Raw genomic sequence first — 18,656 nt, forward strand, 5'->3', positions numbered from 1 at the left:
TATGTTTTATATTAATTATTTAAGAATAAAAAATTTTGTTGTCATTTAAAGTACTGTGCATTAAATTATTATTATTTAAAATATTTATTTATGTACTAAAATATTATATATTTATTAGAGTCCATCAATATTTTTTTTATATTAGTCTTTGATTTTTATCTAATAAAATTTAAGTATCTATATAAATGTGACACATCCAATAAATACATAATTATTGTGTTAATTATTTTAGACATATCCAAAATATTTATTGAGATATGCACTAATTCATTATCCAAAATTTGGTTTAGTCATTTGTAGTTAATTGAAAAATTTCGTCCCCATAAATTTCTTTGAAATTTTGATAATTGTCACTAAGAAATTCGCTAACAACAATATTTATTTAAGTGTCAATGAGTTATATCTCAAATGGTATAGTCTTCTTATTTTTAGTAAAAAAAATATTTATTTAAGGACAAACTTTTTAAAAATTAAATAAAAATTATATATGACAACACTTTATTTGTTCCTTATTAAACAAAGCGATGATATCAATGAACTATAATTCAAATCACATAATTTTTTTATACTCCTGAAAAGTTATGGTTCGAGTTTCATTTCTAACTTTGAAACAAGAAAGACGTGTGCTAATGTATTCATATTTTTAATTAGTGGACATGGACACTAAATAATACTATCTTAAAGCGTAATTAAAATTGGAACGATGACAATAGGATGAAAGAAAAGAAAGAAAAAGGTGAGGAAGGGGGAGGACAAAAATTGAGAGCGAGAAAGGAATTAACGAAAGCAATAATCCATTGTTATTACTGTATTTTAGAATAGTTAAGTTTACAGATAGGCGATAGATTTGGTAGTAATTAATAATCATTTGATAGCATTATTATTAGAATTCTGTAATAATTAACATTGAGGAGGGTCAGGAAGGTGGCACTTTTGAGGGAGCTGCATGGCGAGTTCTGGATCAATTCCCAAAGATGGCAACAACGGAGAATCCTTGAATGTGCAAAGGCATTTCAAGTCCGCCTTTGACAGCACCGAGCAGCACTCTTTCGTCGGCGGCAGAGGATTTGGCGCTGTCACGGCCGGCTTGCACGGCATCAAATCTCCAATTGACACGTTGCAGATCGACGGCAGCTGTCCCATGCAACCATGAAGCACTGCAACCACAGTTAATGCCATTATTGATAGTGCCACCATCCTCATCTTCTTCTTCTCACTCTCTCACTCTCTCACTCAGTTTAAAGTGTGAATGTGAAACACTGCTGGTGCTTTGCAGTTATATCGGCGCAGAATTGATTGCAGTCGGCAAAAGCAGCCTTGTCTTTGGCATTGTTTTACGCAGATTTTCATTGTCGTATCTCTAATGATGGCGTCATTATATCTTGTTTCTTTGTGTATCTTTCTGCATTATTTCCGCAGTCTCACTTTCTTTTTTACGAATAATAATGAAATATTACATTAAATGGCGGAGACAGGTATAAGGAAAGGGGGCAACCGCTCCCTAATTTTAAATTTTTACATGTAAATTATATATAAATTTTAATTTAGTCTCTTTTTAAAATTTTATTTTAGTCTTATTTTATTGTGTAAATATTTTTTATCCTCCTCTAATATTTTATCTAGTTCCACCCCTGACATTAATGAAGATAATTTTGGATGTTGATTCTAAAGTTGTCATCAATTTGTGCCAGAGAGAACACGTGAATCTATCTCAGCATACTAACCATCTTTTAGTGGATGCTATTAAATCTCCTCTTGCAATAAATTGGAGTGTTCAACCTGCTCAGCCAGAAAGAAATATCTTTATTGATGGAGTGGCAAATTATAGATACTAGTAGACTACTAATTTTACAATTTTTTGGTTTGTTTTCAATTTAAAGAGGATTTAATTATGAAAGATCATGAGAAAAATTAACGATTAACGATATTTTTTTAAATTTATTTTTAAAAGATATTTGTTTCAAATAGATTATAAAACATTTCTATAAGAGAATATAAGACTTTATATGTATTAATTTATTTTCTACTCAATTTTATTATAAACGTAGTAGAGAAATCTCAACAAAAGGATGATATTTTTTTATATTGTCAAAAGTTGTGTAAATCTCTAAATTATTTTCTGCCTTTGGTGTTACACAAAAATATCGAAAAAAAGCCTAATTCGAATAGTTCAAATTGAAGGTTATCATCTTTTAAAATTTAGAATAATTATCCAGATCAGTTCTCAAGAATTTTAGAATCGGACATTTTAGTTTTCCAAAAAAATTAATACACAGATTAATCCTTAAGGTTTTACTCCAGCACTCTCCAATTCATTTTTCGACAGAGTAATTACCCAGATCAGTTCCCAAATATTTTAAAATCGAACATTTTAGTCCCCAAGAAAAACTAATGTACAAATCAATCCCCAATATTTCTCTCTGTTAGACATAATAGTCTTCTGTCTAAAAATAAAATAAAATAAAATAATTATTATTAATTATACAATAATATTGTACTATTTTTTTATTTTTTGGACAAAAATAATGATAAATTTATTCATTAAGTTCTTATATATATAATCACTCAATAATAATAATAATAATAATAATAATAATAATAATAATAATAATAATAATAATAAATTATTAGAAATTATTTTAAAAAAATTTAAGATTAAAATTATTTGATATTTTTGTATTTAATATAATCAAAAGATGTCTTATGTAAAAAAATATATATTTGTATTAAAAAATATGTAGTAAAAGAAAATATTTTAATTTAAATTTATATTAAATACATATTTTTTTAAAACAAACATATTTTTGAAATATTTACGGAAATAAATATTCCTCTCTTATAATAATAAATTTGGATTATTGATAATATTAATATTTTTTATGTACTAATTACATGCTACAAATTTGAATTATTGATAATATTAATATTTTTATTATTTTTATTATTTAAAAAAATACATATATTTATTTATTTTCATAAATATTTTTTAAATTATTTATTTCGTTAATTATTATAATTAATTTATTTATTAAAGTAAAAAATCCTTCAAGTCTATCATAATTTTCTCTAGTATCTTCTTGACTCTTTTATTGTAATTTTCTTGGACATCCTCAGCTGATTAAGAGGAATTTCTTTTACCTGCTATCTGCTCTCTGTAGCTCTGAGAACTTTTTTTCTTTTTTCCTTCCTTCCTTTACCTGCTACCTGCTCTTTGTAGCTCTGAGAACTTTTTTTTTCTTTTTTCCTTTCTTCCTTTACCTGCTACCTGCTCTCTCTGTAGCTCTGAGAACTTTTTTTCTTTTTTCCTTCCTTCCTTTTTCTAAATTTCTACCTACTCTGCTGGCTATAAATTTTGTAGTTCCTTCACTCTCTCATAATTGTCCTAGATGTCACGCACCTCCTTCTCTTCATCCCTTTCCTTCTTTCCTTCTTCTAAATTTCTACCTATTCTGCTGGCTGTAGATTTTTGTAGTTTCTCCACTCTCTCATAGTTGTCCTAGATGTCAGCGCTTCCATCTCTTCATCCCCTTCTTGTGATTTGCTCTGTTTTCATCTTCTTTCTTCTCTCCTGTTTAAAGATTTGGCTTGGTCTATTCTAGCTCATGGGTATATCTGGATATGTCTAAATTCTACACTGCCATGGCCATTTTTTTGGTGTATTTTTTTTTGCTGTGCTATATAATCCTACAGTTCATGCATGCAGTAACAATCTTGAAGACACATATTTAAAATGATATTGAGAATGTATTTAATGTATCTGTTTATGCTTGCTCCCTGAAGTATCTCCCAATTAGAGTAATTTGCAGTGGTACTCACATGTAGAGAAAAATTTTTTTTGTAGTTGTAGTGAATTTTTTTTCGATAAACTGTAGTGATTTTTTTTAAACATGACAGGACTAATGCTAAACTGGGCCTTTAGCCCGTGTTAGCCTAAGTAAGATTGTAAAATGGAAGAGGAAGCACATAAAAACCGAAAAAAGTTTTAGATGATAAGGATTAACACGTTTATTTAAAAACCATTAAAATATCCACTATTTACACGATTACCTCTTTTCTAATTATCCACTATTTAAAAATTTAAAATATAATTTAAATTTGTACTCCCATTAGTCCCATACATTCGAGCGGGCGCGCATTGAAAAGGGATTTGCATTGAAATCTTCTTCTCAAAGTTTCCTTCTCTTTTCAACTAATCAACTCACTGTTACCCGCTAACGCCTTCTCTCTTTCTCTCCGTGAAAAATGGAATAAATTTAACAATTATCAAAATAAATAATTAAAAAATATTTACCGAAATAAATATCCTTCTCTTATTGTTTACAGGGTAAACGATATATATGTATTTTTAAAAAAATGAAAATAATAACAAATATTAATAATATCAATAATCCAAATTTTTAGCATGCAATTAGTACATAAAAAGGTTGGTAGAAGATATTAAAATGAATATGTTTGATTAATTTTAGTTCATTTTAGATGATAAGGATTAACACGTTTATTTAAAAACCATTAAAATATCCACTATTTACACGATTACCTCTTTTCTAATTAACCACTATTTAAAAATTTAAAATATAATTTAAATATGTACACCCATTAGTCCCATACAAAAAAAGAGTGAATGAATAAGGAAAAAAACAAATGTGTTGCCCACTATTAATAATGGGTAATGTGCAGTTAATAATGGACACACGTTTTCAGCACATTATTAATAATGGACAGTTGCAACTTACAAAAATAATAACCTTTTGCCAATCGTTAGGAGAGATTGATGAGATAGTGGAGAGAGAATTAAAACGGTTAGGTAGTGGGCGTGAGAGAACCGTTTCAATTCTCTTCCCACTATCCCATCAGCCTTTTAGAGTACTAATTTATCAAACATATCCATTTTAATCTTTTCTACTAACCTTTTTATGTACTAATTACATGTTACAAATTTGGATTATTGATAATATTAATATTTTTTATGTACTAATTACATGCTACAAATTTGAATTATTGATAATATTAATATTTTTATTATTTTTATTTTTTTAAAAAAAATACATATATCTCATTTATAGTGTAAACGAAATAAGAGAGGAATATTTATTTTCATAAATATTTTTTAAATTATTTATTTCGTTAATTATTATAATTAATTTATTTATTAAAGTAAAAAATTCTTTAAGTCTATCATAATTTTCTCTAGTATCTTCTTGACTCTTCTATTGTAATTTTCTTGGACATCCTCATCTGATTAAGAGGAATTTCTTTTACCTGCTATCTGCTCTCTGTAACTCTGAGAACTTTTTTTTTCTTTTTTCCTTCCTTCCTTTACCTGCTACCTGCTCTTTGTAGCTCTGAGAACTTTTTTTTTTCTTTTTTCCTGCTACCTGCTCTCTGTAGCTCTAAGAACTTTTTTTTTCCTTCATTCCTTTACCTATTACCTGCTCTCTGTAGCTTTGAGAACTTTTTTTTCTTTTTTCCTTCCTTCCTTTTTCTAAATTTCTACCTACTCTGCTGGCCATAAATTTTGTAGTTCCTTCACTCTCTCATAATTGTCCTAGATGTCACGCACCTCCTTCTCTTCATCCCTTCCCTTCTTTCCTTCTTCTAAATTTCTACCTATCCTGCTGGCTGTAGATTTTTGTAGTTTCTCCACTCTCTCATAGTTGTCCTGGATGTCACGCGCCTCCATCTCTTCATCCCCTTCTTGTGATTTGCTTTGTTTCCATCTTCTTTCTTCTCTCCTGTTTAAAGATTTGGCTTGGTCTATTCTAGCTCATGGGTATATCTGGGTATGTCTAGATTCTACACTGCCATGGCCATTTTTTTGGTGTATTTTTTTTGCTGTGCTATATAATCCTACAGTTCATGCATGCACTAACAATCTTGAAGACACATATTTAAAATGATATTGAGAAGGTATTTAATGTATCTGTTTATGCTTGCTCCCTAAAGCATCTCCCAATTAGAATAATTTGCAGTGGTACTCTCATGTAGAGAGAAATTTTTTTTGTAGTTGTAGTGAATTTTTTTCGATAAACTGTAGTGCTTTTTTTTAAACATGACAGGACTAATGCTAAACTGGGCCTTTGGCCCGTGTTAGCCCAAGTAAGATTGTAAAATGGAAGAGGAAGCACATAAAAACCGAAAAAAGTTTTAGATGATAAGGATTAACACGTTTATTTAAAAACCATTAAAATATCCACTATTTACACGATTACCTCTTTTCTAATTATCCAATATTTAAAAATTTAAAATATAATTTAAATATGTACTCCCATTAGTTCCATACAAAAAAAGAGTGAATGAATAAGGAAGAAAACAAATGTGTTGCCCACTATTAATAATGGGTAATGTGCAGTTAATAATGGACACACGTTTTCAGCACATTATTAATAATGGACAGTTGCACCTTACAAAAATATCCATTTTAAAAAAATTTAAATTAAATTATAATCCAATTAATTTGATTTAAATTTGAAAAATAAAAATAACCTTTTGCCAATTGTTAGGAGAGATTGATGAGATAGTGGAGAGAGAATTAAAACGGTTAGGTAGTGGGAGCTAACGTGAGAGAACCGTTTCAATTCTCTTCCCACTATCTCATCAGCCTTTTTGAGTACTAATTTATCAAACATATCCATTTTAATTTCTTCTACTAACCTTTTTATGTACTAATTACATGCTACAAATTTGGATTATTGATAATATTAATATTTTTTATGTACTAATTACATGCTACAAATTTGAATTATTAATAATATTAATATTTTTATTATTTTTATTTTTTTTAAAAAATACATATATCTCATTTATAGTGTAAACGAAATAGGAAAGGAATATTTATTTTCATAAATATTTTTTAAATTATTTATTTCGTTAATTATTATAATTAATTTATTTATTAAAGTAAAAAATCCTTTAAGTCTATCATAATTTTCTCTAGTATCTTCTTGACTCTTCTATTGTAATTTTCTTGGACATCCTCAGCTGATTAAGAGGAATTTCTTTTACCTGCTGCTATCTGCTCTCTGTAGCTCTGAGAACTTTTTTTTTCTTTTTTCCTTCCTTCCTTTACCTGCTACCTGCTCTCTGTAGCTCTTTTTTTTTTCTTTTTTCCTGCTACCTGCTTTCTGTAGCTCTAAGAACTTTTTTTTTCCTTCCTTCCTTTACCTGTTACCTGCTCTCTGGAGCTCTGAGAACTTTTTTTTCCTTCCTTCCTTTTTCTAAATTTCTACCTACTCTGCTGGCTATAAATTTTGTAGTTCATTCACTCTCTCATAATTGTCCTAGATGTCACGCACCTCCTTCTCTTCATCCCTTCCCTTCTTTCCTTCTTCTAAATTTCTACCTATCCTGCTGGCTGTAGATTTTTGTAGTTTCTCCACTCTCTCATAGTTGTCCTGGATGTCACGTGCCTCCATCTCTTCATCCCCTTCTGGTGATTTGCTCTGTTTCCATTTTATTTCTTCTCTCCTATTTAAAGATTTGGCTTGGTCTATTCTACCTCATGGGTATATCTGGGTATGTCTAGATTCTACACTGCCCTGGCCATTTTTTTGGTGTATTTTTTTTGCTGTGCTATATAATCCTACAGTTCATGCATGCAGTAACAATCTTGAAGACACATATTTAAAATGATATTGAGAAGGTATTTAATGTATCTGTTTATGCTTGCTCTCTGAAGCATCTCCCAATTAGAGTAATTTGCAGTGGTACTCTCATGTAGAGAGAAATTTTTTTTGTAGTTGTAGTGAATTTTTTTCGATAAACTGTAGTGATTTTTTTAAACATGACAGGACTAATGCTAAATTGGGCCTTTGGCCCGTGTTAGCCCAAGTAAGATTGTAAAATGGAAGAGGAAGCGCATAAAAACCGAAAAAAGTTTTAGATGATAAGGATTAACACGTTTATTTAAAAACCATTAAAATATCAACTATTTACACGATGACCTCTTTTCTAATTATCCACTATTTAAAATTTTAAAATATAATTTAAATATATACTCCCATTAGTCCCATACAAAAAAAGAGTGAATGAATAAGGAAGAAAATAAATGTGTTGCCCACTGTTAATAATGGGTAATGTGCAGTTAATAATGGACGCACGTTTTCAGCACATTATTAATAATGGGCAGTTGCAACTTACAAAAATATCCATTTTAAAAAATTTTAAATTCAATTATAATCCAATTAGATTGATTTAAATTTGAAAAATAAAAATAACTTTTTGCCAATTGTTAGGATAGATTGATGAGATAGTGGAGAGAAGAATATAATTTAAATATGTACTCCCATTAGTCCCATACAAAAAAAGAGTGAATGAATAAGGAAGAAAACAAATGTGTTGTCCACTATTAATAATGGGTAATGTGCAGTTAATAATGGACACACGTTTTCAGCACATTATTAATAATGGGCAGTTGCAACTTACAAAAATATCCATTTTAAAAAATTTTAAATTCAATTATAATCCAATTAGATTGATTTAAATTTGAAAAATAAAAATAACTTTTTGCCAATTGTTAGGATAGATTGATGAGATAGTGGAGAGAAAATTAAAACGGTTAGGTAGTGGGAGCTAACGTGAGAGAACCGTTTCAATTCTCTTCCCACTATCCCATCAGCCTTTTTGAGTACTAATTTATCAAACATATCCATTTTAATCTCTTCTACTAACCTTTGTACTAATTACATGCTACAAATTTGGATTATTGATAATATTAATATTTTTTATTTACTAATTACATGCTACAAATTTGAATTATTAATAATATTAATATTTTTATTATTTTTATTTTTTTTAAAAAATACATATATCTCATTTATAGTGTAAACGAAATAAGAGAGGAATATTTATTTTCATAAATATTTTTTAAATTATTTATTTCGTTAATTATTCTAATTAATTTATTTATTAAAGTAAAAAATCCTTTAAGTCTATCATAATTTTCTCTAGTATCTTCTTGACTCTTCTATTGTAATTTTCTTGGACATCCTCAGCTGATTAAGAGGAATTTCTTTTACCTGCTATCTGCTCTCTGTAGCTCTGAGAACTTTTTTTTTCTTTTTTCCTTCCTTCCTTTACCTGCTACCTGCTCTTTGTAGCTCTGAGAACATTTTTTTTTCTTTTTTCCTTTCTTCCTTTACCGGCTACCTGCTCTCTGTAGCTCTAAGAACTTTTTTTTCCTTCCTGCTCTCTGTAGCTCTAAGAACTTTTTTTTCCTTCCTGCTCTCTGTAGCTCTAAGAACTTTTTTTTCCTTCCTGCTCTCTGTAGCTCTAAGAACTTTTTTTTCCTTCCTGCTCTCTGTAGCTCTAAGAACTTTTTTTTTTCCTTCTTTCCTTTACCTGTTACCTGCTCTCTGTAGCTCTGAGAACTTTTTTTTTCTTTTTTCCTTCCTTCCTTTTTCTAAATTTCTACCTACTCTGCTGGCTATAAATTTTGTAGTTCCTTCACTCTCTCATAATTGTCCTAGATGTCACGCACCTCCTTCTCTTCATCCCTTCCCTTCTTTCCTTCTTCTAAATTTCTACCTATCCTGCTGGCTGTAGATTTTTGTAGTTTCTCCACTCTCTCATAGTTGTCCTGGATGTCACGCGCCTCCATCTCTTCATCCCCTTCTTGTGATTTGCTCTGTTTCCATCTTCTTTCTTCTCTCCTGTTTAAAGATTTGGCTTGATCTATTCTAGCTCATGGGTATATCTGGGTATGTCTAGATTCTACACTGCCATGGCCATCTTTTTGGTGTATTTTTTTTGCTGTGCTATATAATCCTACAGTTCATGCATGCAGTAACAATCTTGAAGACACATATTTAAAATGATATTGAGAAGGTATTTAATGTATCTGTTTATGCTTGCTCCCTAAAGCATCTCCCAATTAGAATAATTTGCAGTGGTACTCTCATGTAGAGAGAAATTTTTTTTGTAGTTGTAGTGAATTTTTTTCGATAAACTGTAGTGATTTTTTTAAACATGACAGGACTAATGCTAAACTGGGCCTTTGGCCCGTGTTAGCCCAAGTAAGATTGTAAAATGGAAGAGGAAGCGCATAAAAACCGAAAAAAGTTTTAGATGATAAGGATTAACACGTTTATTTAAAAACCATTAAAATATCCACTATTTACAGGATTACCTCTTTTCTAATTATCCACTATTTAAAAATTTAAAATATAATTTAAATATGTACTCCCATTAGTCCCGTACAAAAAAAGAGTGAATGAATAAGGAAGAAAACAAATGTGTTGCCCACTATTAATAATGGGTAATGTGCAGTTAATAATGGACACACGTTTTCAGCACATTATTAATAATGGGCAGTTGCAACTTACAAAAATATCCATTTTAAAAAATTTTAAATTCAATTATAATCCAATTAGATTGATTTAAATTTGAAAAATAAAAATAACTTTTTGCCAATTGTTAGGATAGATTGATGAGATAGTGGAGAGAAAATTAAAACGGTTAGGTAGTGGGAGCTAACGTGAGAGAACCGTTTAAATTCTCTTCCCACTATCCCATCAGCCCTTTTGATCAAACATATCCATTTTAATCTCTTCTACTAACCTTTTTATGTACTAATTACATGCTACAAATTTGAATTATTGATAATATTAATATTTTTTATTTACTAATTACATGCTACAAATTTGAATTATTAATAATATTAATATTTTTATTATTTTTATTTTTTTAAAAAAATACATATATCTCATTTATAGTGTAAACGAAATAAGAGAGGAATATTTATTTTCATAAATATTTTTTAAATTATTTATTTCGTTAATTATTATAATTTATTTATTTATTAAAGTAAAAAATCCTTTAAGTCTATCATAATTTTCTCTAGTATCTTCTTGACTCTTCTATTGTAATTTTTTTGGACATCCTCAGCTGATTAAGAGGAATTTTTTTTACCTGCTATCTACTCTCTGTAGCTCTGAGAACTTTTTTTTCTTTTTTCCTTCCTTCCTTTACCTACTACCTGCTCTCTGTAGCTCTGAGAACTTTTTTTTTCTTTTTTCCTTTCTTCCTTTACCTGTTACCTGCTCTTTGTAGCTCTAAGAACTTTTTTTTTCCTTCATGCTCTCTGTAGCTCTAAGAACTTTTTTTTCCCTTCCTGCTATCTGTAGCTCTAAGAACTTTTTTTTCCCTTCCTGCTATCTGTAGCTCTAAGAACTTTTTTTTCCTTCCTGCTCTCTGTAGCTCTAAGAACTTTTTTTTTTCCTTCTTTCCTTTACCTGTTACCTGCTCTCTGTAGCTCTGAGAACTTTTTTTTTCTTTTTTCCTTCCTTCCTTTTTCTAAATTTCTACCTACTCTGCTGGCTATAAATTTTGTAGTTCCTTCACTCTCTCATAATTGTCCTAGATGTCACGCACCTCCTTCTCTTCATCCCTTCCCTTCTTTCCTTCTTCTAAATTTCTACCTATCCTGCTGGCTGTAGATTTTTGTAGTTTCTCCACTCTCTCATAGTTGTCCTGGATGTCACACGCCTCCATCTATTCATCCCCTTCTTGTGATTTGCTCTGTTTCCATCTTCTTTCTTCTCTCCTGTTTAAAGATTTGGCTTGGTCTATTCTAGCTCATGGGTATATCTGGGTATGTCTAGATTCTACACTGCCATGGCCATCTTTTTGGTGTATTTTTTTTGCTGTGCTATATAATCCTACAGTTCATGCATGCAGTAACAATCTTGAAGACACATATTTAAAATGATATTGAGAAGGTATTTAATGTATCTGTTTATGCTTGTTCCCTGAAGCATCTCCCAATTAGAGTAATTTGCAGTGGTACTCTCATGTAGAGAGAAATTTTTTTTGTAGTTGTAGTGAATTTTTTTCGATAAACTGTAGTGATTTTTTTAAACATGACAGGACTAATGCTAAACTGGGCCTTTGGCCCGTGTTAGCCCAAGTAAGATTGTAAAATGGAAGTGGAAGCGCATAAAAACCGAAAAAAGTTTTAGATGATAAGGATTAACACGTTTATTTAAAAACCATTAAAATATCCACTATTTACAGGATTACTTCTTTTCTAATTATCCACTATTTAAAAATTTAAAATATAATTTAAATATGTACTCCCATTAGTCCCGTACAAAAAAAGAGTGAATGAATAAGGAAGAAAACAAATGTGTTGCCCACTATTAATAATGGGTAATGTGCAGTTAATAATGGACACACGTTTTCAGCACATTATTAATAATGGGCAGTTGCAACTTACAAAAATATCCATTTTAAAAAATTTTAAATTAAATTATAATCCAATTAGATTGATTTAAATTTGAAAAATAAAAATAACCTTTTGCCAATTGTTAGGAGAGATTGATGAGATAGTGGAGAGAGAATTAAAACGGTTAGGTAGTGGAAGCTAACGTGAGAGAACCGTTTCAATTCTCTTCCCACTATCCCATCAGCCTTTTTGATCAAACATATCCATTTTAATCTCTTCTACTAACCTTTTTATGTACTAATTACATGCTACAAATTTGGATTATTGATAATATTAATATTTTTTATTTACTAATTACATGCTACAAATTTGAATTATTAATAATATTAATATTTTTATTATTTTTATTTTTTTAAAAAAATACATATATCTCATTTATAGTGTAAACAAAATAAGAGAGAAATATTTATTTTCATAAATATTTTTTAAATTATTTATTTCGTTAATTATTATAATTAATTTATTTATTAAAGTAAAAAATCCTTTAAGTCTATCATAATTTTCTCTAGTATCTTCTTGACTCTTCTATTGTAATTTTTTTGGACATCCTCAGCTGATTAAGAGGAATTTCTTTTACCTGCTGTCTGCTCTCTGTAGCTCTGAGAACTTTTTTTTTCTTTTTTGCTTCCTTCCTTTACCTACTACCTGCTCTCTGTAGCTCTGAGAACTTTTTTTTTCTTTTTTCCTTTCTTCCTTTACCTGCTACCTGCTCTCTGTAGCTCTAAGAACTTTTTTTTCCCTTCCTGCTATCTGTAGCTCTAAGAACTTTTTTTTTCCTTCTTTCATTTACCTGTTACCTGCTCTCCGTAGCTCTGAGAACTTTTTTTTTTCTTTTTTCCTTCCTTCCTTTTTCTAAATTTCTACCTACTCTACTGGCTATAAATTTTGTAGTTCCTTCACTCTCTCATAATTGTCCTAGATGTCACGCACCTCCTTCTCTTCATCCCTTCCCTTCTTTCCTTCTTCTAAATTTCTACCTATCCTGCTGGCTGTAGATTTTTGTAGTTTCTCCACTCTCTCATAGTTGTCCTGGATGTCACGCGCCTCCATCTCTTCATCCCCTTCTTGTGATTTGCTCTGATTCCATCTTCTTTCTTCTCTCCTGTTTAAAGATTTGGCTTGGTCTATTCTAGCTCATGGGTATATCTGGGTATGTCTAGATTCTACACTGCCATGGTCATCTTTTTGGTGTAACGTTTATTTAAAAACCATTAAAATATCCACTATTTACACGATTACCTCTTTTCTAATTATCCACTATTTAAAAATTTAGAATATAATTTAAATATGTACTCCCATTAGTCCCATACAAAAAAAGAGTGAATGAATAAGGAAGAAAACAAATGTGTTGTCCACTATTAATAATGGGTAATGTGCAGTTAATAATGGACACACGTTTTCAGCACATTATTAATAATGGGCAGTTGCAACTTACAAAAATATCCATTTTAAAAAATTTTAAATTAAATTATAATCCAATTAGATTGATTTAAATTTGAAAAATAAAAATAACCTTTTGCCAATTGTTAGGAGAGATTGATGAGATAGTGGAGAGAGAATTAAAACGGTTAGGTAGTGGGAGCTAACGTGAGAGAACCGTTTCAATTCTCTTCCCACTATCCCATCAGCCTTTTTGAGTACTAATTTATCAAACATATCCATTTTAATCTCTTCTACTAACCTTTGTACTAATTACATGCTACAAATTTGGATTATTGATAATATTAATATTTTTTATTTACTAATTACATGCTACAAATTTGAATTATTAATAATATTAATATTTTTATTATTTTTATTTTTTTAAAAAAATACATATATCTCATTTATAGTGTAAACGAAATAAGAGAGGAATATTTATTTTCATAAATATTTTTTAAATTATTTATTTCGTTAATTATTATAATTAATTTATTTATTAAAGTAAAAAATCCTTTAAGTCTATCATAATTTTCTCTAATATCTTATTGACTCTTCTATTGTAATTTTCTTGGACATCCTCAGCTGATTAAGAGGAATTTCTTTTACCTGCTATCTCCTCTCTGTAGCTCTGAGAACTTTTTTTTTTTCTCTTTTCCTTCCTTCCTTTACCTGCTACCTGCTCTCTGTAGCTCTGAGAACTTTTTTTTTCTTTTTTCCTTTCTTCCTTTACCTGCTACCTGCTCTCTGTAGCTCTAAGAACTTTTTTTTCCTTCCTTCCTTTACCTGTTACCTGCTCTCTGTAGCTCTGAGAACTTTTTTTTTCTTTTTTCCTTCCTTCCTTTTTCTAAATTTCTACCTACTCTGCTAGCTATAAATTTTGTAGTTCCTTCACTCTCTCATAATTGTCCTAGATGTCACGCACTTCCTTCTCTTCATCCCTTTCCTTCTTTCCTTCTTCTAAATTTCTACCTATCCTGCTGGTTGTAGATTTTTGTAGTTTCTCCACTCTCTCATAGTTGTCCTGGATGTCACGCGCCTCCATCTCTTCATCCCCTTCTTGTGATTTGCTCTGTTTCCATCTTCTTTCTTCTCTCCCGTCTAAAGATTTGGCTTGGTCTATTCTAACTCATGGGTATATCTGGGAATGTCTAGATTCTACACTGCCATGACCATTTTTTTGGTGTATTTTTTTTGCTGTGCTATATAATCCTACAGTTCATGCATGCAGTAACAATCTTGAAGACACATATTTAAAATGATATTGAGAAGGTATTTAATGTATCTGTTTATGCTTGCTCCCTGAATCATCTCCCAATTAGAGTAATTTGTAGTGGTACTCTCATGTAGAGAGAAGCATCTCCCAATTAGAGTAATTTGCAGTGGTACTCTCATGTAGAGAGAATTTTTTTTGTAGTTGTAGTGAATTTTTTTCGATAAACTGTAGTGATTTTTTTAAACATGACAGGACTAATGCTAAACTGGGCCTTTGGCCCGTGTTAGCCCAAGTAAGATTGTAAAATGGAAGAGGAAGCGCATAAAAACCGAAAAAAGTTTTAGATGATAAGGATTAACACGTTTATTTAAAAACCATTAAAATATCTACTATTTACACGATTAACTCTTTTCTAATTATCCACTATTTAAAAATTTAAAATATAATTTAAATATGTACTCCCATTAATCCCATACAAAAAAAGAGTGAATGAATAAGTAAGAAAATAAATGTGTTGCCTACTATTAATAATGGGTAATGTGCAGTTAATAATGGACACACGTTTTCAGCACATTATTAATAATGGGCAGTTGCAACTTACAAAAATATCCATTTTAAAAAATTTTAAATTAAATTATAATCCAATTAGATTGATTTAAATTTGAAAAATAAAAATAACCTTTTGCTTAGGAGAGATTGATGAGATAGTGGAGAGAGAATTAAAACGGTTAGGTAGTGGGAGCTAACGTGAGAGAACCGTTTCAATTCTCTTCCCACTATCCCATCAGCCTTTTTGAGTACTAATTTATCAAACATATCCATTTTAATCTCTTCTACTAATCTTTTTCTGTACTAATTACATGCTACAAATTTGGATTATTGATAATATTAATATTTTTTATGTACTAATTACATGCTACAAATTTGAATTATTAATAATATTAATATTTTTATTATTTTTATTTTTTTTAAAAAATACATATATCTCATTTATAGTGTAAACGAAATAGGAAAGGAATATTTATTTTTATAAATATTTTTTAAATTATTTATTTCGTTAATTATTATAATTAATTTATTTATTAAAGTAAAAAATCCTTTAAGTCTATCATAATTTTCTCTAGTATCTTCTTGACTCTTCTATTGTAATTTTCTTGGACATCCTCAGCTGATTAAGAGGAATTTCTTCTACCTGCTATCTGCTCTTTGTAGCTCTGAGAACTTTTTTTTCTTTTTTCCTTCCTTCCTTTACCTGCTACCTGCTCTCTGTCTGAGAACTTTTTTTTTTCTTTTTTCCTTTCTTCCTTTACCTGTTACTTGCTCTCTGTAGCTCTAAGAACTTTTTTTTTTCCTTCATGCTCTCTGTAGCTCTAAGAACTTTTTTTTCTTCCTTCCTTTACCTGTTACCTGCTCTCTGTAGCTCTGAGAACTTTTTTTTTTGCTTCCTTCCTTTTTCTAAATTTCTACCTACTCTGCTGGCTATAAATTTTGTAGTTCCTTCGCTCTCTCATAATTGTCCTAGATGTCACGCACCTCCTTTTCTTCATCCCTTTTCTTCTTTCCTTCTTCTAAATTTCTACCTATCCTGCTGGCTGTAGATTTTTGTAGTTTTTCCACTCTCTCATAGTTGTCCTGGATGTCACGCGCCTCCATCTCTTCATCCCCTTCTTGTGATTTGCTCTGTTTCCATCTTCTTTCTTCTCTCCTGTTTAAAGATTTGGCTTGGTCTATTCTAACTCATGGGTATATCTTGGTATGTCTAGATTCTACACTGCCATGGCCATTTTTTTGGTGAATTTATTTTTGTTGTGCTATATAATCCTACAGTTCATGCATGCAGTAACAATCTTGAAGACACTTATTTAAAATGATATTGAGAAGGTATTTAATGTATCTGTTTATACTTGCTCCCTGAAGCATCTCCCAATTAGAGTAATTTGCAGTGGTACTCTCATGTAGAGAGAATTTTTTTTGTAGTTGTAGTGAATTTTTTTCGATAAACTGTAGTGATTTTTTTTAAACATGACAGGACTAATGCTAAACTGGGCCTTTGGCCCGTGTTAGCCCAAGTAAGATTGTAAAATGGAAGAGGAAGCGCATAAAAACCGAAAAAAGTTTTAGATGATAAGGATTAACACGTTTATTTAAAAACCATTAAAATATCCACTATTTACACGATTACCTCTTTTCTAATTATCCACTATTTAAAAATTTAAAATATAATTTAAATATGTACTCCCATTAGTTCCATACAAAAAAAGAGTGAATGAATAAGGAAGAAAATAAATGTGTTGCCTACTATTAATAATGGGTAATGTGCAGTTAATAATGGACACACGTTTTCAGCACATTATTAATAATGGGCAGTTGAACTTACAAAAATATCATTTTAAAAAGTTTTAAATTAAATTATAATCCAATTAGATTGATTTAAATTTGAAAAATAAAAATAACCTTTTGCCAATTGTTAAGAGAGATTGATGAGATAGTGGAGAGAGAATTAAAACGGTTAGGTAGTGGGAGCTAACGTGAGAGAACCTTTTCAATTCTCTTCCCACTATCCCATCAGCCTTTTTGAGTACTAATTTATCAAACATATCCATTTTAATCTCTTCTACTAACCTTTTTATGTACTAATTACATGCTACAAATTTGGATTATTGATAATATTAATATTTTTTATGTACTAATTACATGCTACAAATTTGAATTATTGATAATATTAATATTTTTATTATTTTTATTTTTTTTAAAAAATACATATATCTCATTTATAGTGTAAACGAAATAAGAGAGGAATATTTATTTTCATAAATATTTTTTAAATTATTTATTTCGTTAATTATTATAATTAATTTATTTATTAAAGGAAAAAAATCTTTTAAGTCTATCATAATTTTCTTTAGTATCTTCTTGACTCTTCTATTGTAATTTTCTTGGACATCCTCAGCTGATTAAGAGGAATTTCTTTTACTTGCTATCTGCTCTATGTAGTTCTGAGAACTTTTTTTTTCTTTTTTCCTTCCTTCCTTTACCTGCTACCTGCTCTCTGTAGCTCTGAGAACTTTTTTTTTCTTTTTTCTTTTCTTCCTTTATCTGCTACATGCTCTCTGTAGCTCTGAGAACTTTTTTTTTCTTTTTTCCTTCCTTCCTTTTTCTAAATTTCTACCTACTCTGCTGGCTATAAATTTTGTAGTTCCTTCACTCTTTCATAATTGTCCTAGATGTCACACACCTCCTTCTCTTCATCCCTTTCCTTCTTTCCTTCTTCTAAATTTCTACCTATCTGTAGATTTTTGTAGTTTTTCCACTCTCTCATAGTTGTCCTGGATGTCACGCACCTCCATCTCTTCATCTCCTTCTTGTGATTTGCTCTGTTTCCATCTTCTTTCTTCTCTCCTGTTTAAAGATTTGGCTTGATCTATTCTAGCTCATGAGTATATCTGGGTATGTCTAGATTCTATACTGTCATAGCCATTTTTTTGGTGTATTTTTTTTGCTGTGCTATATAATCCTACAATTCATGCATGCAGTAACAATCTTGAAGACACATATTTAAAATGATATTGAAAAGGTATTTAATATATCTATTTATGCTTGCTCTCTGAAGCATCTTCCAATTTGAGTAATCTGCAGTAGTACTCTCATGTAGAGAGAATTTTTTTTGTAGTTGTAGTGAATTTTTTTTTTATAAACTGTAATAATTTTTTTTAAATATGACAGGACTAATGCTAAACTGGTTCTTTGCCCCTGTTAGCCCATGTAAGATTGTAAAAAGGAAAAATAAAAAAAAAAAACCGG

The sequence above is a fragment of the Arachis duranensis genome, chromosome 9, assembly GCF_000817695.3.
Source record: "Arachis duranensis cultivar V14167 chromosome 9, aradu.V14167.gnm2.J7QH, whole genome shotgun sequence".
NCBI lineage: Eukaryota > Viridiplantae > Streptophyta > Magnoliopsida > Fabales > Fabaceae > Arachis > Arachis duranensis.